Here is a 24,796-nt window from a genome sequence, read left to right as displayed (position 1 = left end):
AAATTGGCAAACATAAGAGGCAGAGTACAACAATCTGTCAACATTGGACCCACTCAGCTGCACTGTTGCCAGATTGTCGTTCTCAGCTTCTCATTTTTCCCGATTTCAGCCTATAAACCGTCTCACCGACAAAAATAATGATACCTATTTATACTTATCGTTAAAGTTGTTAATTATAGAGGGTTTTGAGCAGTCATTATGCGTTAGAAATGGGAAAATCTAGTTAGGTGAGTACGATATCGCGGCATCACTGCTCAGCTGTTTCTGCTTCCAAGTATGGCGGTGGAAACGAGTGGCCGGGGGAAGGGAGTCCATATTACCCCTTATTTACGCCTCCACACAGCCGGCACAGCAGAACACAGCATCCAGCACGTGCCCCGAGCCTTCCGCCACTCAGCACTAGTAGCAGGTCAGTGGGCGAGGCTGTCTTCAGTAATAACTGTCTTGTTTTGTTAGGCTCCTCCATGGCTTGTGTATTTCGCCTCTATGCTTTATTTTGTTTGGTTTACTTTACTTACTTGGTTTACTTTATTTACTTTACCTTACTTACTTTACTTACTTGGTTTACTTTACTTTACTTACTTTACCTTACTTTACTTACTTGGTTTACTTTAATTACTTTACTTTACCTTACTTTACTTACTTGGTTTGGTTTACTTTACTTTGATTTGGGGTTTTGTTATAATTTGTTCCTATGTTCTTACTTGGTTACCTGTATATTCTTACCTGGCTACCTGTATAGTATATATGTTATTAACTGGTTACCTGTACGTTCTTACCTGGCTTTAATGCATGTGTAGAATATGTTTATGCATGTGTCTTTCTGTGAGACCACTGAGAGATATATATGCTGTGCTTGTAATTGGTTAATATAAGGGTAAAAAATAATGTTTGAGCGGAAACCGAAGAAATTATCATCGAGTTGTGTTTCTGTACGCATATATTTTGCTGAAGAAAAGACTGTTGCAAACTTAATTATTTCTTGTGTTAGAACAAATTAAGGTATTCTTGTGTTAGCCCATACTTACTATTGGCTCGGAGGTGTTGGTTGTCCCTGAGGGTCATCGGGTGTACTTCTGAAATTTTACCTTTCTGCATTATTATTTAGCTGACCTGAGCTGGTTCCTGCAGAGATATGTATTATTAATTTCTTGGTAAAACATGATGCATCTTTCACCTGGAGATAGTTGTTACTTCAGGAAAACAGCTACCGTAGAAAATCACTGGAACAAACCTGTCATAGGTTTCTATTTTATCAGTGATAGGTTACCATCTTTTGCAGTGAAAGTTCAGTATTTTGCAGAAATAGGTTATTAATTTAGTGGTGATAAGCTACCATCCATTAGGTTAAGATGTTGTTCTGTGAGTAGTTTTTCGTTAATTGTTTATTCGTTCAACAACCTCTTCTGTTGAAGTTAGTTTTATAATTAGTTACATCATTTCTCTGATATTTAACCCAGTAGCTGCGGCAATCATGTTTCTTAATGACCCCTCTAAGCGAATTTATGAGAAAAAAATTATCACACAAACCATTATATTTGTATTAATGCATTTGTGATCAAATGCATATATATATATATATATATATATATATATATATATATATATATATATATATATATATATATATATATATATAAATATATATATATTGTTGTGTGTGTGTGTGTGTGTGTGTGTGTGTGGGGGGGGGGGGGGGGGGGTGTCAGGGCAAGAATTTGGCCCGTCGCTGGTACGCAGTAAAGCCACATGTTTGGCCCGTCGCTGCTGCCAGGTTAAGGGTGGATGGCTGTAATTTTTCCTCTGTGCAGAGAGCTGCCATGTCTATGCCAAGCCCTTACCTCTTTCTCTCACCAGCAATCCAGTGTTCGGCCAGCTAGGACAGGACATGGCAGGGGGTGACCCGCAGCATGATGACAGATACGCCAGCCAGGCATACAAGTGGTTGGGCTGAAGGAAGACTAGTGTGGGTGGTAGAGTGTATCTTCCAGGTACTAGTTTTACTTGCACAACTATACTCAGTTTGTTCCATTTATCCACCGGTCTGATTGTGAACTAGTTTTGGCCTGTTTTTTTTCTGAACCTGAGCTTATCCAACTTATGCCTGTTTCTGCGTGTTCTCACACCAGTACCTGCTTTTACCTCTTTGCTGCTGCCTTCTGCTACTTCTGCTTCTGTTGTCTAAGGTTACTGAAGTCAGGGCCAGTTGATGGACAGTTGGACAGGGTGTATGTCGTCTTAGGCCACTCAGCTCTATTCACCTGTCACTGAACTAATGCTAATCAGGACTTTGCATTAGACAAGCTGTGTGTTTACCTCTGCTATTAACCTTTGTGCATTGGTGTTATTTCCGTCTGAAACTGATCCTCTTCTGGCCATTCTATTCTATTTGCAGGGGCAGTCTTGTGTGTGTGTGTTTTTTTCCTTTGAGCTACTTCCTTTACCACAAAAAAACTAATAACCGTTTGTTTGCAGGTCTGTGTGTGCAGCTCCGTCCAACCCCACAAGGGAAGATACGGATGGGAAACGGAGAAGAAGAAGAAGTGTGTGCAACCATTACCAGGAGAGTCACACCAGTAATGCTGAGACAACTTAGGACTCTGGCAGGACTCACAGGAGGCTGTTGCTTGGAGGGCGAGGCAGCGAGATGAACAGTACAGCACTATGAGGTGACTGATGTGATGACCTGACCTTCCAGATATGAGGTGTTTAGTGCAGACGGGGTTACCAAACCAGTGAAGGCGGAGTTTTGTTTTCAGCCGCTTGGTGTCTCCATGTTTTATTTTTTAATTATCATTGTTTTTACAGCATAGGAGACAGTTGAAGGGCAAAAGAAAATCAAGACAAAAAAGCCTACTAATCACTGCTCCTATAAAAAGAAGTGTAGAGGAGTTGCCAGAAGAGAGGTCAATTTCCTGTATTGATTAGGTTGACCCGAGCCTTCTCCCTTTTAGCTCTTTTTAGTTATAAGGTTTATGGTTACACTCAAAGGAACCAGAACACTGCCCTTAGGTGCATCAATCAGTCTCTGTGAGTAACTTGGGTGTATGCGAGGGTACTTTTTCTACAGTGTCACTCAGTTTTGTTAAGAGTATAAGAATTTAAGACACTAAGGAATCAGTTAAGTCAGTCAGTCAGCCTATTAGGGGCAGCTCCTGTAAATCCGAAACAAGTTAAGGAAAAGCCGACATTAAAGTGGGTGATTTGCATGGCTAAAGTTGAGTGATTTTCCTGTTGAACTCAGTTGGTGTGGGGCATGTAGTGTAGAGTCTGGTGGTTGCTTTGAAACACGAATTGCTCAAAACTATAAAGGTGTGAGATCACCCCCTTCACACACACACACACACACACACACTCAGCGCCGAGGAGGAGGTTCACAGAATGACAAGACATGCCTCCAGGGATGGAGTATTCGTATTTGAATATGATCAAATACCGTATTTTGGTTTATTCATATTTGTATATGAATAATTATTGATACAAATCAAAGCATTCTCATACGTATTTGAATACAAGGGAAAAGTATTCGCATTCTGCGAATTATCTGACAAATACTTCAAAATTTATGATCAGAAAAAAATAGCTGTTGTTCCTTACAACTCCTGCCTCCTTGGGCGGACGTGTAATCAGTGTAATCATCGTGTATAGTACAGGTTCATGAACTCATCTTACTGTTGCATAACTTAAGAACAGTGCTATACCCAGTTATGTCAGGAAGATATTTTTCAATGAAAAGTATTCATGAATATTTTCAAGAAGTATTTGTATTTGTATTTGAATCAAAACTATTTCATTGTATTCGAGTCAAAACCATTTCCATGTAGTCGTATTAGTATTCGTTGGAATTTGAAGTATTCGTATTCGAATACACAACTCTTGTATTCACTCCATCCCTGAACCTAACCTAACCTAACAAAACCCAGAACAGTTACCATGTGTCTTGACTCAGAAAAACTCATTTTGCTTCCTTACTAAGGAGACTTTCTATTTAAGAAAGTGAAGGCTTTTTTTGATAATTTATGCTTTAGGTTTCTGTGTACCATTTGTGAAAATTCCCTAAATTTAACTTCACCGAGCCTAACCAAAGTCAAACCCCAAACAGTTACCATATGCTTTGACTCAGATAAATCATCTAGTCTTCTTTACTAAATGAGACTTTCAATATAATATAGATAATGTGTTCTTCCTTTGTTTATGTGATAATTTACCGCCTATCATGTGTTTGAAAATTCTCTAAATTTAACCTAATCTAACAAAACTTCAAACACTTACCATATGTCTTTACTTAGAAAAATCATATATGTTTCCTCAGCAATGAGACTTATTATCGAACAGAGAGGTCTTTCTTGTCTGGCTATCTTGTGTTTGAAGATACCTAAACTTAACCTAACCTAACAATACCCTGAACAGTTACCATATATATGTCTTGACTTGGAAAAATCATATACGCTTCTTTACTAATGAAACTTTATATATAATACACTGAATTCTTTCTTTGTTAATTTTTACCTTAAGCTACTGGCAGTCATGTGTTTGAAGATACCTTAAGCTTAACTCTACCTAACCTAACAAAACCCCAAACAGTTGTTGGTCTTGACTCAGAAAAATCATATATGTTTCCTTACTCATGAGACTTTCAGTATAACAAAGTGAGGTCTTTCTTTGTTGATTTATGTTAAAAGTTATTGGCTGTCATGTGTTTGAAGATACCCTAAACTTAACCTATCCTAACAAAACCACAAGAAGTTACCAGATGTTTTCACTCAGAAAAAACTCATCTTTGCTTCCTTACTAAGGAGGCTTTCTATGTAACAAAGTGAAGGCTTTCTTTGTTAATTTTTCTTTTAAATTTCTAGATATCATGTGTGAAAATTCCCTAAACTTAACCTAACCTAACAAAACCCAGAACAGTTACTATACGTCTTTATTCTGAGAAATCATATATGCTTTCTCAGTAATGAGACTTATTACCTAACAAAGGGAGGTCTGTCTTCATAAATTTCTACTATAAGTTTCTGGATATCGTGTTTGAAAATTCCCTAAACTTATTCGGTATTTGTATTCAAATATTTTTGAATACCATATTTGTATTCGTATTTGAATAATTATTGATTGAAATCAAAGTGTTCTCATTTGTATTTGAACACAAGGGAAAAGTATTCACAATCTGCGAATTATCTGACAAGTACTTTAAATTTATTATCAGAAATAACAGCTGTTGTTCCTTACAACATATAGGCTTCTGATCCTAGATGCCTCATACCAGCTACCACCTGTCTTGCCTCTTAAGTGACCCTCTAAATCTCTGTTTCCTCTCACACATCATTATCTCTTTTCTTTACTTTCCTCTTGACTCTCTTTAGTCTTGTCTTCTCTCTTTCTCCTCCCACTGATGGCTCAAACTATTCTATTTCCCACACAATTCAAATATGTACATCATATATTGTTATCCTTTCTATGAGGGTCACTACAATGCTTCCTTCCCCTCCTTTTCATTTTGTTACTGTCTGTTGTCATTGTCATTGCTTTTTTGTTTTCAAGGCTGAACACACTTTTTGACTGGCTTACTGGGTCCCTTCTGACAGCATTGCTTCCTCCAGAGTGTGGCTGTCCCAGCAGAGCCCTGTCCTGACCCTCTGCTGGTGTCATGCCCGACCCCATAGATGTCAAGGACCCTGGAGAGCCATAAGACTTGTATCTTCTACTTGTATACAGTAAGTGTGGCTGGGTGTGGAAAGTAACAAAATGTGGATTCATAGTAGTATTTGTTTTATGCTCTAAGCACAGTAATACACATGAGAGTTAAGGTGCTATCACATGGGCAGCTTTACTGGCATCTTGCTGCCAGTATTGGTGGCTAGATGCCGCCAATCACAAGACGCCAGTGATCATCATCTTGAAGTCAGTACTGGCATCTTTGTTTACATTCTCTCAGCTGTTGTGTGGGCATTGTCTGGCCATGGACCAAATTATTTGGTCCAAGGATGCTCTTGCCACCCTCTGAGCTCTATTGGGAAAACAAGTGTCTGTAGGACACCAGGGATGAAAACTATTCGAGGAGAAATATGAAGAGAGAAGTTTTCAAGAAATTAGCAGAAGCTCTGAAGGAGTATCCCAACAATATGAGCCACGATGCACAAATTAAGTCCAGTTCGGGCAAGGCGTCTCCTGCGGTCACGGTCCATCCTGCTTGTTTTGATCTGTGCTAAGGCCGAAAACATCTGTTGCGTGTGTGATAGGAAGAGCGCTCCTTGCCACTGGTACTGGCGGCTAGATGCCAATAAAAGACACCAGAAAATGTCCGTGTGATAGCACCTTAAGGCTCGTATTCTTAAACGTTTAGTTTCTAAGGAAATACAAGGCTTTCATAGGAGTTTTGGACATTTCCAAAGATAGTTTTATGACCCTTCTGGTAATCTGACCATTCTTCTGTACCATGAATCTAAAAACCACTCAATAAAACCCGGGTTGATCTCCAGTTTGGCCTTTGGAAATAGTGGATGTGAGAGGCAGAAGTGTTTGAGAAAACCGACCTGAGAATCACTGTCCAGGGATGAAAGGTTCTTACCCGCCCACAGCCTCTGTGGCCAAGGTGATGGATGATGCCTCAGTAGTGATAAGATTTATAGTAACACAATTTAAAAAAAGTATTTAAATTAGTGTAGCTAATTTAACAATAAAATATCAACAGCTGTGGACAAGTGGTTTTATCATGAGAGGTACTTTTACATGAGCACTATGTGGTTAGCATGCATAGCTACGAACCTTCCAGCTTGGGTTTGAATCCTGGCCTGTGCAGTTGATGTGTTGTCCACCAATCTGTTCATCCTCCCTTTCTGAGTAGTTGATAAATGGGTACCTGTGGACACCTGGGGAAGATAAACTGTGGTAATTAGGATGTCACACTTGCCCTGTATCTTAGGTTAATAGGTTCTCACCCACCACATGCTCCTGAGATGGAGGTGAGCACTGAGGCCACACACAGCTATAGTGTATCCCCAAAAATTTACCTTACTTCAGAGGCTCAAGGGCCAATGTGATGGAGATGAGCACTGAGGTTATGTGGAACTATAGTGGATGCCCCTAACTCTACCTTACCTTTACTATGCAGTGTGTTTATTTTACACAATCTGCAGAAAAATTAATATAAACACTGCCAGGTGGCTAAGGCTGTCTTTTATTACAGTGAAGGAATGGTTGTCTCCAAGGAACATGTATCTCTGTGTCCCTCCAAGCCGTGCCCCACCACCTGGAGAGAGTGCCGGCCAGGGAGCACGCCGGCACACCCACCCTGAGGCTCTATCCCTGGGGTGTCTGCCAAGCAAGTCCCCACCAGGCCTGCACCTTCCTGAGTCACCCATGGCAGAGTACATCTTTCACTCTGCCAGCATTTACAACTTGAGGTATGTGTGTTCTTTCTTAGTTGAGGGCTGTCAGGTACATTAATTCTTGTTGCCATAGAAAGACTCAGGTCCATGTTCTTAAATGTGTTGGACTCCCATTAAGACTATTTCCAAGTTCTTTAGGCATAGGATCAAGAATTCAACCTGGCATTAACCTGGTAGCAGCGACAGGCCAAATTTGTGGCTTTACCGTGTACCAGTGACGGGCCAAATTTGTGCCATGATATAAACCCCCCAAAATAGATCATACATAATCTGATCACGAATGCTTTGATATATACTGTGAAATGGTTTGTGTGAGGGGTGATTTTTTCTCATTTTTCTCGCTTGGAGGGACCGTTAAGAAACATGATCCCCGCTGCTTCCAGGTTAACTGAACTATTTGTGTCAGCATGAGTAACTACACATTCTAGGGTTGTGTGCTCTACATCTTTTGCTGCACCTTCAAGAGTCAGGATCAGAAGGATGGAGGCCAGCATCACCAAGTACCTTCATTGCATTGCCACAGAAAGATTCACCATTACCCTAGCCTGCCTTGGTGGAAAACAGGGTCTGGCTAACAGGGTACAGTGTATAAGGAAGCTGTAGAAAAAAAAAGCTTCGTTATCAAGATGAGGGAGGTTAGCCCGAGTTTAGCTTCACTTATTTTTGTTGTCATGGAAAGAAATATACAGCAGACCCTTTATTTCGTGCGAGACTGGTACCAAAGAAATTCTAACAAAATGGAGGTGTTATTTCAGTGAGATTGATTAATGAGGCTGGTGGGACTTTTTTTATGGTTCGTGTGTGTATATGTGTGAAGGAGTTGGCTCAAGGGGTGTGTTATAAGTGACTTTTTTGATGGCTGGCTGGTGGGTCTGCCTTACGTTGACCCCACACGCTGCCCTTTGGAGGAAGCTGGGTGAAGATGGAAGGGGAAATGTTATACTGTTGGCACCCCTAATATCTTTTCTTACACTTGAGAGACAGAATCAGAGGCATTTATTTACAATTGTGTTACTAGAAATACTTACACGTTCACCCCAGCCTGTCTTTGCTTGCTGGGGAAGAGGTCTTGGTGAAGGAAAGTATTTGTTGAGGTCAAGTGTTCATTTATATTGGTGACTTCCCTAGTGTTGATTTATATTGGTGACTTCCCTAGTGTTTATTTATATTGGTGACTTCCCTAGTGTTCATTTATATTGGTGACTTCCCTAGTGTTCATTTATATTGGTGACTTCCCTAGTGTTGATTTATATTCCTGACTTCCCTAGTGTTCATTTATATTGGTGACTTCCCTAGTGTTCATTTATATTGGTGACTTCCCTAGTGTTCATTTATATTGCTGACTTCCCTAGTGTTCATTTATATTGGTGACTTCCTAGTGTTCTTTTATATTGCTGACTTGCCTAGTGTTCATTTATATTGGTGACTTCCCTAGTGTTCATTTATATTGCTGACTTCCCTAGTGTTCATTTATATTGGTGACTTCCCTAGTGTTTATTTATATTGGTGACTTCCCTAGTGTTCATTTATATTGCTGACTTCCCTAGTGTTCATTTATATTGGTGACTTCCCTAGTGTTCATTTATATTGCTGACTTCCCTAGTGTTCATTTATATTGGTGACTTCCCTAGTGTTCATTTATATTGCTGACTTCCCTAGTGTTTATTTATATTGCTGACTTCCCTAGTGTTCATTTATATTGGTGACTTCCCTAGTGTTCATTTATATTGCTGACTTCCCTAGTGTTTATTTATATTGCTGACTTCCCTAGTGTTCATTTATATTGCTGACTTCCCTAGTGTTTATTTATATTGCTGACTTCCCTAGTGTTTATTTATATTGATGACTTCCCTAGTGTTCATTTATATTGCTGACTTCCCTAGTGTTCATTTATATTGGTGACTTCCCTAGTGTTCATTTATATTGCTGACTTCCCTAGTGTTCATTTATATTGGTGACTTCCCTAGTGTTCATTTATATTGGTGACTTCCCTAGTGTTCATTTATATTGGTGACTTCCCTAGTGTTCATTTATATTGGTGACTTCCCTAGTGTTCATTTATATTGGTGACTTCCCTAGTGTTCATTTATATTGCTGACTTCCCTAGTGTTCATTTATATTGGTGACTTCCCTAGTGTTCATTTATATTGCTGACTTCCCTAGTGTTCATTTATATTGGTGACTTCCCTAGTGTTCATTTATATTGCTGACTTCCCTAGTGTTCATTTATATTGGTGACTTCCCTAGTGTTCATTTATATTGGTGACTTCCCTAGTGTTCATTTATATTGCTGACTTCCCTAGTGTTCATTTATATTGGTGACTTCCCTAGTGTTCATTTATATTGGTGACTTCCCTAGTGTTCATTTATATTGGTGACTTCCCTAGTGTTCATTTATATTGGTGACTTCCCTAGTGTTCATTTATATTGGTGACTTCCCTAGTGTTCATTTATATTGGTGACTTCCCTAGTGTTCATTTATATTGCTGACTTCCCTAGTGTTCATTTATATTGCTGACTTCCCTAGTGTTCATTTATATTGGTGACTTCCCTAGTGTTCATTTATATTGCTGACTTCCCTAGTGTTCATTTATATTGGTGACTTCCCTAGTGTTCATTTATATTGGTGACTTCTAGTGTTCATTTATATTGCTGACTTCCTAGTGTTCATTTATATTGGTGACTTCCCTAGTGTTCATTTATATTGCTGACTTCCCTAGTGTTCATTTATATTGGTGACTTCCCTAGTGTTCATTTATATTGCTGACTTCCCTAGTGTTCATTTATATTGGTGACTTCCCTAGTGTTCATTTATATTGCTGACTTCCCTAGTGTTCATATAAATAGGTGACTTCCCTAGTGTTCATTTATATTGCTGACTTCCCTAGTGTTCATTTATATTGGTGACTTCCCTAGTGTTCATTTATATTGCTGACTTCCCTAGTGTTCATTTATATTGCTGACTTCCCTAGTGTTTATTTATATTGCTGACTTCCCTAGTGTTCATTTATATTGGTGACTTCCCTAGTGTTCATTTATATTGGTGACTTCCCTAGTGTTCATTTATATTGCTGACTTCCCTAGTGTTCATTTATATTGCTGACTTCCCTAGTGTTCATTTATATTGGTGACTTCCCTAGTGTTCATTTATATTGCTGACTTCCCTAATATTTTTCGTCACACTAGAATTAGGATCAAAGGGACGTATTTTTACCTACATATGAGTTACTAGAAAGACTTGAGCCTGTATTCTCAAATGCATCATCACCTCAGTTTGCCTGTTTGAAAAGCCTCTCGTGTAAGATGCTGGGATTTTCGTGGCTTCTTTTGTGATAATTTTACTTGACTTCTGTATCTTGACGAGAAAATCACCCACCCATGAATACCCAATTAACCCGGTAGCAGCGACGGGCCAAATTTTTGCCATGACATAAACCCCCCAAAAATAGATGATGCATAAACTAATCACAAATGCTTTGATATATATTATGAAATGGTTTGTGTGGGTCATGATTTTGTCTCATTTTTCTTGCTTAGTGGTGGGCCTTTAAGAAACATGATCCTCGCAGCTACCAGGTTAATATTTTCTGTGGCCTTGGAAAATAATCGTAATAGGAGCCCGGGATGTTTAATAAAAATATGGACCTTAGACGTTGACCCCAGCCTACTTTTGCTTGATGGGAAGGTGTAGTTTTAGTAGAGGTCACATGTTCATCTATACTGGCAGCTTCACGGATAATCTTTTCTTACACATTAGAGTTGGATCAGAGAGACATTTTTTTATCCATGTTTATTTGTGTTACTAGAAAGTCTGACACATTCACTCCAGTCTGGTTTTGCTTGCTGGGAAGGTGTAGTATTAGTTGAGGGGTGTCAGGTGCATTAATTCTTGTTGCCATAGAAAGACTCGGGTCCATCTTCAACGTATCAGGCTCCCATTAACCCGGTAGCTGCCAGGGTCATGTTTCTTAAAGGCCCCTCTAAGCGAGAAAAATGAGAAAAAATCATCACTCACGCAAACCATTTCATAATATATATCAACGCATTTGTGATCAGTTTATGCATCATCTATTTTAGGGGGTTTATATCATGACAAAAATTTGGCCTGTCGCTGGTACACGGTAAAGCCACAAATTTGGCCCGTCGATGCTACCGGGTTAAGACTGTTTCCCAAGGTAACAGTGAAGATTAACCGGACTTTGGTGGGTTATTTTCTTGTTCATGATTCAGAAGTCGAGTAAAACTATCACTCAGATCACAAAGGAGTCCATGAAAATCCCAGCAACATCTATGAGAGGCTTTTCAAATAGGTGAACTGAGGCGCCAATATGTTTAATAATACGGATGTCACACTTCCATCCTTCTCTCCTTTGGTGGCAAACAGGGCACAGGTAACAAGGTGCAGTGTGTGGGTCCAGGGTTGTTTTCTGTATTAATATCTTTTGCTGCAGTTTTAAGAGTTGAGGTCAGCAAGATTTAGCCTGGCATTACCTTTCTTGATTGTGTTGCATTAGAAAGAAAGACTCACACCTCTACTGTTCTCTCCCTTGGTGGAAAATAAGGGTGCAGCTGGCACAGTGGTGTGTAAGGAGACTGAGGTTTATTTATATATTTTGCTGCATGTTAAGAGTCAGGATCAGAGATATTTGACCTGGCATCATGTACCTTATTTGCGTTGCCATAGAAAGAGTTGTACCTTTACCCTTTTCTCCCTTGGTGGAAAACAGGGTCTATCTAACAAGGTGTAGTATTTGTCGAGGGTTATTTGCTGTCTTAATATCTTTTGTTGCAGTTTTAAGAATCGTGATCAGTGGGCCATTCATGGATAGTTAACCTCTTTTCATCCTCTATCTTCTGTCTCTCCCTTCTCATCCATCATTCTGTGTCCCCTCTCTCCTGTATTCAGTGGGCCATTCATGGATAGTTGCATGTTATCCTCTTTTCATCCTGCATCTTCTGTCTCTCCCTTCTCATCTATCAGTCTGTGTCTTCCCTCTTGTCTTCAGTGGGGTCTTCGTGGACATCTTCCTCTCATCCCGTATCTTTTGTCTCACCTTGATTGTCTTGCCTAGGAATCTCACACCTCTACCCCAGCCTGCCTTGGTGGGAAACAGGGTACAGCTGATGAGGGGAAGTGTTTGTCCAGGGCCGTCAGGTACATCAGTCTGTGTTGCCGTAGGGAGACAGTCTTATCCAACCTAACCTATGTGTAGAATAGATCCCAGGGCAAATGGTGCAGTGTATGAGGAGGCTGTTGGGTTCATTAGAATATTTTCATGTATTATAATATGAAATTAAGAGAGGAATTAGGCTGTGTTTAACCCCTAAAGGGCCGGCCTGGGTGGTCATCTACAACATCCACAGGACCGGCACCTCAGCACCAAACACCGAAAATAGCCTATATTCACACACTTGATTCTGCTGAACTACAATGCAATAACAAATTACTTTGTCGTCATAGTCATCATCAACTCTTCTTCTTTTTAATTATTGCATGAAAACGTTTCTATGTGCTGTGGTTTTGGAGAAATATTGAGTTGAAGAGGAGAGACTTTTGGAGTTAGCGAGGCTCTTGCCTGTGGCCTTGACTAGTGCGTAATGAAAACGGATTCCCCCATGCTCTAATTCTTATATATAGTCAATACTCTAAGCTTTCTCTATGTAACACAGTCTTGTGATGTGTGGTTTGGGAGTCATTGTAGCATACTCTTCTCATTCTCGTGTTGCTCTGCTGGGCTCGGCAGGGTCTGGCAGGAAATCGGACGCGTCAGAATCCGTGTCAGTACGCCTGTCCATCGTGAGAGCGGGCAAGATTCTGAAGCAGTAGCCTAAACATATCTCTGGCAGTGTTGCCAACGAATGGTCATCGAAAATTACCGAAAAGTAAATAAATTTAGCGCGAAAAAAGCAAAGCGGCTATAACCGCCCCCGGCCCTTCCGTGGAAAAGCGGCTATAGCCGCCTCCGGCCCTTTAGGGGTTAAAGAATCAGATAAGCTAGGTAAGAAGACAGTCTCATCCCACCTAACTTTTGTGTAAAACAGATCCCAGGGCAAAAGGTGCAGTCCGTGAGAAGGCTTTTGGGTTCATTAATATATTTTCATGCATTGTAGTGCCAAATTAAGAGAGGAATTAAGCCGTGTTGTTTAAAGAATCTGATATGCTAGGCAGATAGACACTCTTGCTGCATCTAATCTTAGTGGAAAACAGGGTCCAGGCAATGAGGTGTATTGCATAAGGAGGCTTTTGGCTTCACTAAAATCTTATCATGTCTTATAGTATCAGATTAAGAGAGAAACTAAGCAGTAAAACAGGGTCCAGGCAACAAGGTGAAGTGTATAAGGAGGCTTTTGGCTTCATTAATATCTTTTTATGTATTGTAGTATCAGATTAAGAGAGAAATTAGGCTGTTTTTCTGCACTCTTCTTCTTTGTTTATAATCCATTGTCTCCCATCTTCCATTTTGCCTGATCCAGTGCTAATCCTTCCTCTATTTCAAACACTTCCACACCTCGAGAAATTAGCCTGTTTTATCGGCATACTAGTATCGTATTAACCCATCCGCTACGATTGGCACGGATTTCGCCTTCACTGGTAGCCTGGTAACATATACTCCCAGGTCTTTCTCTGCCTGTGGTGGATAGTGGAGTCTTTCCCATGTGTTATTAGTGTGCTGGATATCCCCTCCCAAGGTGCAGGACTCTACATTTTTCATCATTGAATTGTAGCAGCCACTTTTTGTTCCATTCCTGTAGCTTGGTGATGTCTTCTTGTAGGAAATCCGCAGTCAAGGGGTTAAGAGAGAAATTAGCCTATTTTTTTCTGCACCCTAGAATCATAACAGATTAGCCAGTGTTTGCAGAATCTTCACCCTCTCCTCCCTCATTCAACCTCATCCACCCCCTCCTTCGCTTCCTTCACCCACTCCTCCTCCTTCCTCCTCTTCTGCCGTCAGTCACCCAGCTGTTGTTTACTTCATTTATTTGTGGTCAGAGAAAGACTTGTATGTTCTACACCTTGTTCCCCTGTGAGGCAGTGTTGGTAAAGTGTTTCTGGAGGCTTTGTTAATATCTCTTGCTATAGTTTTATGTCAGGAGAGAGATTTACTTACATCATCATCATCTTTCTTCTTCTTGTATAGTCCATCTTCTCCCGCTCCCGGGGTCACACTTGCGATGGTCCTCCTCAATCTAATGTTAATTCTTCCTCGATTTCCAACACTTCCATGTCTTGTTGCACTGTTTACTTATTTACATATGTGATTCCATAGAGAGATTTGCATATTTACTAAGGCAGACAGGGTGTGGGTGTAGTGTTTCTGGAGGGTGTTGGTCTTGTTAGTATCTCTCTCTGTAATTATGTGTTGGGAGAAACTTGCTTGTATATATTGTGATTCCATAGAAAGACTTGTATATTTACTAAGGCAGACAGGGTGTAGGTATAGTGTTTCTGGAGGTTGTTGGCCTTGTTAATATCTCTAATTTTGTCTCAGGAGAAACTTGCTTATATATATTGTGATTCCATAGAAAGACTTGCATATTTACTAAGGCAGACAGGGTGTGGGTGTAGTGTTTCTGGACTTGCATATTTACTAAGACAGATGGTTGTAGTTGTAGTGTTTCTGGAGGCTCTTGACTGTATTTTCCTATAGTTTTATATTAGGAGAGACTTTCTTACATATATTTGCAATCCCATAAAAAGACATGCATATTTACTAAGGCAGACAGGGTGTAGTTGTAGTATTTCTGGAGGCTATTGGTTGTATTATCCTATAGTTTTGTATTAGGAAAGACTTTCTTACATATATTTCTGATCCCATAGAAAGACATGTATATTTACTAAGGCAGACAGGATGTGGATGTAGTGTTGTGGGAGGCTGTTGGCTTTGTTATTATTGTGTCAGGAGATAGATTTACCCAAGTTTGTGATTCCATAGAAAGACTTGGGTCTGTATTTTCAAAAGTACCGAGTTCCCTTTATTACTATTTCCGAAGGCCATAGAGAAGACTAACCAGGTTTTCATGGGTGACTTTTCTTTTCCCGTTGAAGGTGCAGAGGCCATGTAAAACTATCACCAGGATCACAAAACAGTCCATGAGAATCCCAGCAACTGTCATGAGAGGCTTTTCCAATAGGCAAACTGAGGCGATGATATGTTTAAGAATATGGACTTTGCATATTTACTAAGGCAGGCAGGGTAGAGGTGTGGTGTTGCTGGAGGCTGTTGGCTTGACTGATATAACTCTTACTGTGCTTTTGTGTCAGGAGGGATTTACTATTTGTCATCGGCAGTAAAATTTGCAAAGTTTCTGCACTCTAGTATCAACAAATTAGCCAGTTTTTTTCTGCACTCTAGTATCAAATTAGTCTTGCTGGGAATTAATGTCAGATGAGAATGTGTTGTTCCTTTGCTAGTCTTTGTAGATGGGATTAGAGAGCAGGCTTTCCTTAGGTACAGATATTTTGCTGTACTTTCGGCTTAAACAAGATTGGTTTTGTTACAGAATGTTCGTGAGTGATGCCAGATTTTGATGGACATACAGGCTCCATAAGGGATGAGATAGACATTTCTCAGGTACGTGTGTTTTGCTGTACCTTAGACTGAAGAAAGATTGCATTTTGATTGGTTTTTAGTTACACAATGTTTGTGAGTGATGCCAGAATTTGATGGATGCACAAGCTCCTAATAAGGGATGAGATAGTAGACTTTTCTTACATATGCTTTGCTTCAGGTTAGGCTCAAGAAGGATTGATTTTTAGTTACAGGATAGTTGTGAGTAGTGCCAAAATTTGATGGAGACAGATTCCTGCTGACATATAACTTGCTTTCTCATCCAGTAACTTAGACTTGGTTTATAGTCTGCTCAGAGACTGAAGTTCGGGTGAGTATCATTTGTAGTGACTGCCTGGGTCATGTTATACCAGGATAGTTTGGTTTTGGGCACTTATTTCAAACTGCAATTTGTATCCAGGAACAATGTGACCCAAACAGCTGCCATAAAAACATTCACCTATAGTTCAGACTCTGAGGTGGTCACAAACAAGCCAGTCTTTAGATGAGCCTTTCTCATCTAAAGACTTTGACCTCCCTAGAGACTGCCCTATAGGTGAGTGTTTATGGTAGCCGCTTGGGTCACACTGTCCCTGGATACAGATTGTTAGGTCTGAATGAATTGCCCAGATACAAACTGTATCCAGTCATGACATGGCCCAGGCAGTCACTGCAAATGATATTCACCCGCACTTCAGTCTCCAAGCAAGCCACGAACCAAGTCTAAGTTTTGGATGAGATAGCAAGCTGTATGTCAGCAGGAGCCTGTCTGTGTGAAATTTTGGCCCAACTCTTGACTGTTCTGTAACTCTGATCTTATTGGAGCCTGTGTCCGACAAATTCTGGCTTTAACACATTCAGCAGAAATGTGTATTATGTTGGTGTTTGTTTACAGGTGGGCAGATAAACTGTATTCTAGTGGGACATATTTTGAGCCAGAGAAGTATGGTAGTATTTTGCTGCTGTTTATTAATATAGGTTTTACATTAATTGCTATATACATAGTGGAGTCAACTCTCTAAACTGTTAGAATCCATCCAGTACATGCGTGCCGGCACCACAGTGGGACTCCATGGTGGCGAAGTCCTCGTGTTGGTGTTCAGCAGGAGTGGATTGGTGTCTGGCAATAATTTACTGGTGCCTTCTTTCTTGACACGTGATGTGATGCTGGACACAGCCTCTCCATCAGCCAGCCATGTCTTCTCACTTCAGTGGGCTCGTCATGGATGTCTGCTTCTCCATCCTGTATTTTCTCTCCCTCAGCCTGCGTCCTCTCTCTCCTGCCTTCAGTAGCCCATTCATGGATAGTTGTGCATTAACCTCTATGTTCTGTCTCTCCGTCCTCATCTATCGGTCTGTCTTGTGTTTCGTCTTCATGGACACCTCCCTCATCCTGTATTTTCTGTCTCGCAATCCTCAGTTAGCCGCCACATCTGCAAGCAAAGCAATGGTGAGGATTATTCTGCGTTGGGGCTGGATGAATGCATTCCCTAGAGCAGCATGGAGTGAAATATTCTATACTTACTTTTCTTCTGGATTAAAATATGATGGGTACTTTTTTCTTCTTTTGGACTGAACTAGATTGAAATATGTTGAGTGCCTTTTTTTCTCTAACATCCTTATTTTCCCTTGTGAGGTTGGATGCTGAAATCAAAGTACCTCAAACCTCTTTTGTTACTTTGATTTACCATGTTCCCTACACACAAGTAAATGATTAACGAGTGGAACAAACTGAGTAGGCTCATAGTCGAGGCAAACAACTAGAACTTTAAACCGAGACTAGATTCGTTAATGGACAGGAAGGGAATCTGGTGAGCAGCCCTTCTACAGGAGCTGCCTTTTGTAGTCTCATGTCCTTGTGCTAAAAGTTAAGATTCATACTATTACTTCTGGCTGCACTCTGACCTAACTAATAATCACAATGCAGAGTATATCACAAAGTTATTAATTCATACCATTGCTTCTGTGGCTATAACTCTTGTCAGTCTGATATAATTACTATGCTGAGAGTATCACAAAATTAGGTTCATGCCATTACTTGTGTGGCTCCCATAATCTCAGGTCAGTCTGATGATAATTACAACATGCTGAGTGATGTTATTCATTATATTACTTGTGTGCCTACATTAACATCTGGTCAAACTGAGAATTGCAATATGCTGGAATTACAATATGCTAAGTGTGATAATATTGTAGGTTTGTGAGTCTGATAATGCTAGCTAAACAGGCGGATCAGTTAAGTTTGTTTAGTTTACAGTTGAGTGTTGGAGATAAGTCACCTGCCTTCACACATACAGTCTTCAGCACACTTGGTAAGCCAGTTCACTTGTGTCATTTTAATAATAAAGATCACCCATACTCCTGTCATGTTTTTATATCTTTCCCAACACACAAAAATAATGTTCCCTATGGTCAGGTCGTTCTAACTATAAAAATGGTCTATGCATCTTCAGTTTGTAAGCCTTTCTTGCTCTGCACTCAGTCATTCCAATCAGCTTCGTGTCAAGACTTATATCTTTCCTGCCACACTGAAAAATGTATTCTCTTCCATCATTCTCACTCAAAATCTAATCATGCATTCTCTTCCCTTTCTGAAATCCTCCTTGTTAGTCACTTATTCTAACTGTCCTTAATCAACACTTTATATCTCCTGACACACAGTAGTCCTTGAAATGGCTAGTGGAATGCCGAGAAGTTTAGAGGAAAGGGAGTGTGCAGAGGTTGAATGGGGGGAGTGAAATACAGATCTTTGGGTAATGAATGACTGAGGATGGCTTTGTGAACAGAGGTCAGTATTTTTAAATACTTCTGCCTCAAATCACCTATTTCCAAAGGCCAAAAAGAAGATTATTGGATTTTCATGAGTGTTTTCTCAGGTTATGGTACAGAAGGCGGCTCAAACTGCCACCAGGGTCACTAAACTACCTACCCTGGAAATGCCCCATACACCTATGAAAGCCTGGTCAAATAGGTGTGCTTAGGCGCTGCAATGTTTAGGAATATGGCACACAGTATGAGGGAAGGACCGAGGGGAGAGGATGTGAGGGGGAGGCCGCCAGTAAAATTAACAGACTGGAGGAGTATTTGAAAGTTAGTAGCCATGACAATGAGTATACTAAAAGAGAGAGCCAGAAAAGGAATACCTAGATGCTGTGGGGGATCATGGCGCTGGAGAAACACAGAATAAATGACCTCTTAGCAAGGGAGAGCTTGAAATGTAGTCATAAAAGATAGAAAAGAGATGGAAAGTGAAAACGAGAATGAGACAAACACCTGACCAAGTGAAAGGTATGTATAAATTTAAAGGTAAAGGAGAACATTTGGATATCCTGGGAGTGGTTATGGTCAGGTCACCTCCCTCAACCCATGGCACTAAGGCCCAGACACTTTCAGCTCACAACAACTCTTTCCCGAGGCCACAAAGAAGGTTAGTTGGGTTCTCAGAAGTGTTCTTTCACATTCTTGGTGTAGAAGCCTTGCTAAATGATCACTAAGCTCAACACTACCCATAGCAATACAACCTCTACCAGTCTTAACTGTGGGTGTGTGAGGACTGAAATGTTTGGGAGTGTGGACATTTCTAACTCTGGTAGTCCCTCCCAGCAAGTTACTATGCAGGTCCCATCTTTGATACCTCGTAGTAGGATCCATGAAGATGCTACAATCCATCAGCTTTGTGGGTGTCCCCTTGGCCTCCTCCATCCTGTATTGCCTCAACAACCCGGTGAGCTGGGTCGGCTTTTGTGTAGAGTGCCACGTGTCCGTATAGCCGAGTTGGCGATGACGGACCATGCAGGAGATATCTGAGGAGAAAATAAAATGTAAAGAACATGGAATACAAAGGTGATAAACAATGTACAAGCTGCTGTTGGTCTGAGTGGATGCCAAGTGATGTTTCATGGTGAAGGATAGCTTTGAATACAGGTGCAAATGATAAGAAGATGACATAACAGGCTGAGTTAGATGAAAAGATGACAAAGTTTAGTAACTACTATTGTTTTTTAGTTGATATTGTGACATTGCTTATCGGGGATATCATGAAATAGATGCAAAAAACAAGCAAGGACAAGAGAGAATGGGTACAGAAGAGGAACTTGGAATTGAAAAGGGTGACAAACAGTTACGATCATAGCTGCTGTTGGTCTTTGAGTTTATAAGAGTACAGTAATATCTGGATTGGGGAAAGAAAGATGAAATAATAATAAAATCAATAAAGAGTAGGAGGGTGAAGAGCAATGGTAAGAATTTTAATGAAATAAGAGGGAAAATATCATAAATAGACATAAATAACATGAGAAAAGTGTAATAGGAAGAAAATAAGAGAAAAAAAAGTGCTATTGTAAACTATGCATATGAACGTACCACCATGAACTTGCTACCCTGAACTTGCTACTCTGAACTTGCTACTCTGAACTTGCTACTCTGAACTCAACTACCATGAACTTGCTACCACGAACTTACTACCACGAACATGCTACCATGAACTTAGCTACCATGAACTTGCTACCGTAATCTTGCCACCACGAACTTAGCTACCATGATCTTGCTACCATTAACTTAGCTACCACATGAACTTGCTTTTTTTTCCTACAGCACAGAGCAACTATGTGATACCATGAACTTGATACCATGATCTTGCTACCACAAACTTAACTACCATGAACTTAACTATGATGAACTTACCTACCATGAACTCAACTACCATGAACTCAACTACCATGAACTTGCTACCACGAAATCAACTACCATGAACTTGCTACCACGAAATCAACTACCATGAACTTGCTACCACGAAATCAACTACCATGAACTTGCTACCACGAAATCAACTACCATGAACTTGCTACCACGAAATCAACTACCATGAACTTGCTACCACGAAATCAACTACCATGAACTTGCTACCACGAAATCAACTACCATGAACTTGCTACCACGAAATCAACTACCATGAACTTGCTATCACAAACTTGGCTACCATGAACTTGGCTACCATGATCTTGCTACCACGATCTTAACCATAAACTGCTACCACGAACTCAACTACCATGTAGTACTTGCTACCATGAACTTACTACCATGAACTTGCTACCATGAACTTAACTACCATGAACTTGCTACCATGAACTTAATTACCATGAACTTAACTACCATGAACTTAACTACCACGAACTTAACTACCACGAACTTAACTACCACGAACTTAACTACCATGAACTTAACTACCATGAACTTAACTACCACGAACTTAACTACCACGAACTTAACTACCACGAACTTAACTACCACGAACTTAACTACCACGAACTTAACTACCACGAACTTAACTACCACGAACTTAACTACCACGAACTTAACTACCACGAACTTAACTACCATGAACTTAACTACCATGAACTTAACTACCATGAACTTAACTACCATGAACTTAACTACCATGAACTTAACTACCATGAACTTAACTACCATGAACTTAGCTACCATGAACTTAGCTACCATGAACTTGCTACCATGAACTTGCTACCATGAACTTAACTACCATGAACTTGCTACCATGAACTTAACTACCATGAACTTAACTACCATGAACTTGCTACCATGAACTTAACTACCATGAACTTAACTACCATGAACTTGCTACTATGAACTTGCTACCATGAACTTAACTACCATGAACTTAACTACCATGAACTTGCTACCATGAACTTAACTACCATGAACTTAACTACCATGAACTTGCTACCATGAACTTAACTACCATGAACTTAACTTCCATGAACTTGCTACCACGAACTTGCTACCACGAACTTAACTGCCATGAACTTAACTACCATGAACTTAACTACCATGAACTTAACTACCACGAACTTAACTACCATGAACTTAACTACCACGAACTTAACTACCATGAACTTGCTACCACGAACTTAACTACCATGAACTTAACTACCATGAACTTGCTACCATGAACTTGCTACCATGAACTTGCTACCATGAACTTAACTACCATGAACTTAACTACCATGAACTTAACTACTATGAACTTAACTACCACGAACTTAACTACCACGAACTTAAGTACCACGAACTTAACTACCATGAACTTAACTACCATGAACTTGCTACCACGAGCTTAACTACCATGAACTTAACTACCACGAACCTTACTACCATGAACTACTACCATGAACTTACTACTATTTACGACTATGAGCTCATTACTACTCTAATTATGAACTTACAACGAAAATAGGAAACTAGATAAATAAAAAAAGATTAAGCGAATGGAAACGCAAGGGGAGGGGGGGGGGGGTCCTTTAACTTGCAATGAAGATAAACAAGGTAATTTCGTGCTTAACTAACTGCCTTTTAGCTAGGAATCAATCACCTTTAATTATCACAAGCTATTAACGTGAACAAGATAAACAAGTATAACCGGATCTATTTCCACTACGGAGATGAACACTGAGGCCACGCGCAGCTATGGTTCAGTCACCCTTCATTATCACAAGCTACCAACGTGAACAAGGGTAACAACGTGTAGCCGTATCTATTTTCACTCCGGAGATGCGCACCGAGGCAACGCGCACCAGTAGCATATGCCCCTAACCGTACCTTGCCCTCAGTGTCAAACATTCCCTCAGAAACCGATTAATATGAACGTAAATCTTTATTGGCATTGACTCAAACTATCGTACATAACACCAATACGGTCAGTGATTAAATCTTACCTGACCTCAAACAACTTCTCAATACCTTTTTATTTTACCTTTTTATTTTACTTAATTTATCTTGCTACTGACTAATACTTTAATCTTACCTTAAACGACTATTACTGGCTTGTTCTTAATCACTACTAACAGGTACTTCAATTTTACCTCAAACGACTCAATACCTTGTTCATAATCATTTACCACTGACAGGTACTTCAATCTTACCTTAAACAGCCCTCAGATCAATAACTACCTCGTTCATAATAACACTGACACATAGGTAATTAAAATTTTACCTCAACTAAAAATCAATCACTACCTTTGTTTTAATCAAATTCATACTCACAGGTGTTGAAATCTATTGGCACAGGTAACATCACAGGTCACACACACACACACACACACACACACACACACACACATACCTTCTCTCCTCCCCTTCTTCTCTCCTTCACGTCCTGAGCTCAAATGGCCTACCCTTCTTCCTTCTCCCTCCTCCTCCGCCTCCTCCCTCTCCTCCCTTCTCTCCCTTCTTCCACGTCATCTCTCCACTCCTCCTCTTTCTCCTCCCCTACCTCCTCCTCCTCCTCCTCCTCCTCCATCCATTCCCTTGTTTCCTCCTTTTCTGCCTGTTCTTAGTCAGTTAGTTAGATAGTAGTAGTAGTAGTAGTAGTAGTAGTAGTAGTAGTAGTAGTAGTAGTAGTATAATTAGGTTGATGATTTAAGCAACAAACAAACAAGCAATTACTATATCCATGTTTTCTGCCTAATGGACACAATTGATTGATGGCCATTCTCTCTCTCTCTCTCTCTCTCTCTCTCTCTCTCTCTCTCTCTCTCTCTCTCTCTCTCTCTCTCTCTCTCTCTCGAGAGAGAGAGAGAGAGAGAGAGAGAGAGAGAGAGAGAGAGAGAGAGAGAGAGAGAGAGAGAGAGAGAGAGAGAGAGAGAGCAAATGGACACCTGCTGATCTGTTGAATTTAGAGAAAGTGAGAGAGAAAAAGAGAGAGCAGGACTTGGACTGAAAGAAAAACGTGAAAGAAAAGAAAGAAAAAAAACTTATTCAGACAAACAAGCTGACGGAGAGAGAGAGAGAGAGAGAGAGAGAGAGAACTACATCACGCAATATAATGTTTTTTTTCTCTCACATGCAACTCCGGAATCATTATATGTCCTTGCTCTCTCTCTCTCTCTCTCGTTAATAATACAATTCCACATAACAGCCAAAAAAAAAAAAAATTATATCACACCAACACAACCTTTTTTCTTTTTTCTTTCTCATTATTTTTATTTCCTTTTACTATTAATTTATATTTTTCTCGGTGTATATTACTCATTGACATTTTTTCTTGGGGGACTTTTGTTAATATGGATTTTTCTTGGCGGTTTTATTAATGTATTTATATTATATTTTTCTCCTGAGGCTTATTGATAGTGAGGCCGAATTTGCGACAACCGATGCCTCCTTAAAAACGTAAATAGATAGGAGGAGGAGGAGGAGGAGGAGGAGGAGGGTGTAAGAGGAGAGGAGGGAAGGGAAGAGATGGAGGTGAAAGGGATATGATGGGGAGAGGAGGAGGAGGGGGTGAAAGGAGTGAAGTCTGGAGGGGGGAGGGAAGGGAGGAAGGAAGAGGGTGAAGAGGGGAGAGGAGGAAGGGGTGAAAGGGGGTTTAAGAAGGGAAGGGGGGAGGAGGGAAGAGGGAGTAATGGGAGGGAGGTGAAGGGGTGGGGGGATGGGGTAGGGGAGAGGAGGAAGGGGTGAAAGGGGGTTTAAGAAGGGAAGGGGGGAGGAGGGAAGAGGGAGTAATGGGAGGGAGGTGAAGGGGTGGGGGGATGGGGGAGGGGTGAGCTCAGCTGGTGCGCCATTACGGAAAACGGTGTCACTTACGATGCCAATTAAAAGTACTGAAAGGAGGGAAAGGGAGAGGAAAGGGAGAGAAAAGCCTGAGTAAGCCCCTCCATTTCACTTTTCTTTCCTTCTTTTCCTTCTTGTATTCTTTCAGTCCATTCCCAAACTTTATCTTCTTTTTTTCCTCTGTCCCACTTTCGTTAGCAAGAGGTGTGATGTAAGCAGAATCCTTCACGTGGAGCATAAAATGACATCTGAGGGATATAATCTAGCGAGAGGAGGAGGAGGAGGAGGAGGAGG

At 40.4% G+C, this 24,796-nt stretch overlaps 2 long non-coding RNA genes across 4 annotated transcripts; one reads left to right on the top strand and one right to left on the bottom strand.

Annotated features, from left to right (window-relative positions):
* Positions 1-270: 270 nt before the first annotated feature.
* Positions 271-16,215, top strand: LOC126983528 (uncharacterized). Of its 2 annotated transcripts, none has more exons than XR_007735956.1 (5): positions 271-409; positions 2,476-2,669; positions 5,601-5,714; positions 7,187-7,403; positions 15,891-16,215. It is a non-coding gene; the product is annotated as an uncharacterized LOC126983528 (long non-coding RNA). The 2 variants fall into 2 exon arrangements; XR_007735957.1 differs by lacking the exon at positions 15,891-16,215 and adding an exon at positions 7,817-8,453.
* A 692-nt stretch (positions 16,216-16,907) lies between these two features.
* On the bottom strand, positions 16,908-23,161 carry LOC126983529 (uncharacterized). Of its 2 annotated transcripts, none has more exons than XR_007735959.1 (3): positions 22,997-23,033; positions 19,572-19,740; positions 16,908-17,370 (listed from the first exon to the last, which is right to left on the bottom strand). It is a non-coding gene; the product is annotated as an uncharacterized LOC126983529 (long non-coding RNA). The 2 variants fall into 2 exon arrangements; XR_007735958.1 differs by lacking the exon at positions 22,997-23,033 and adding an exon at positions 23,076-23,161 and having other exon boundaries at positions 16,916-17,370.
* Between the last annotated feature and the right edge of the window lie 1,635 nt (positions 23,162-24,796).

This window comes from Eriocheir sinensis, chromosome 54 (assembly GCF_024679095.1).
Source record: "Eriocheir sinensis breed Jianghai 21 chromosome 54, ASM2467909v1, whole genome shotgun sequence".
Taxonomy (NCBI): Eukaryota; Metazoa; Arthropoda; class Malacostraca; order Decapoda; family Varunidae; genus Eriocheir; species Eriocheir sinensis.
This window is presented reverse-complemented; position numbering and strand designations above follow the sequence as displayed.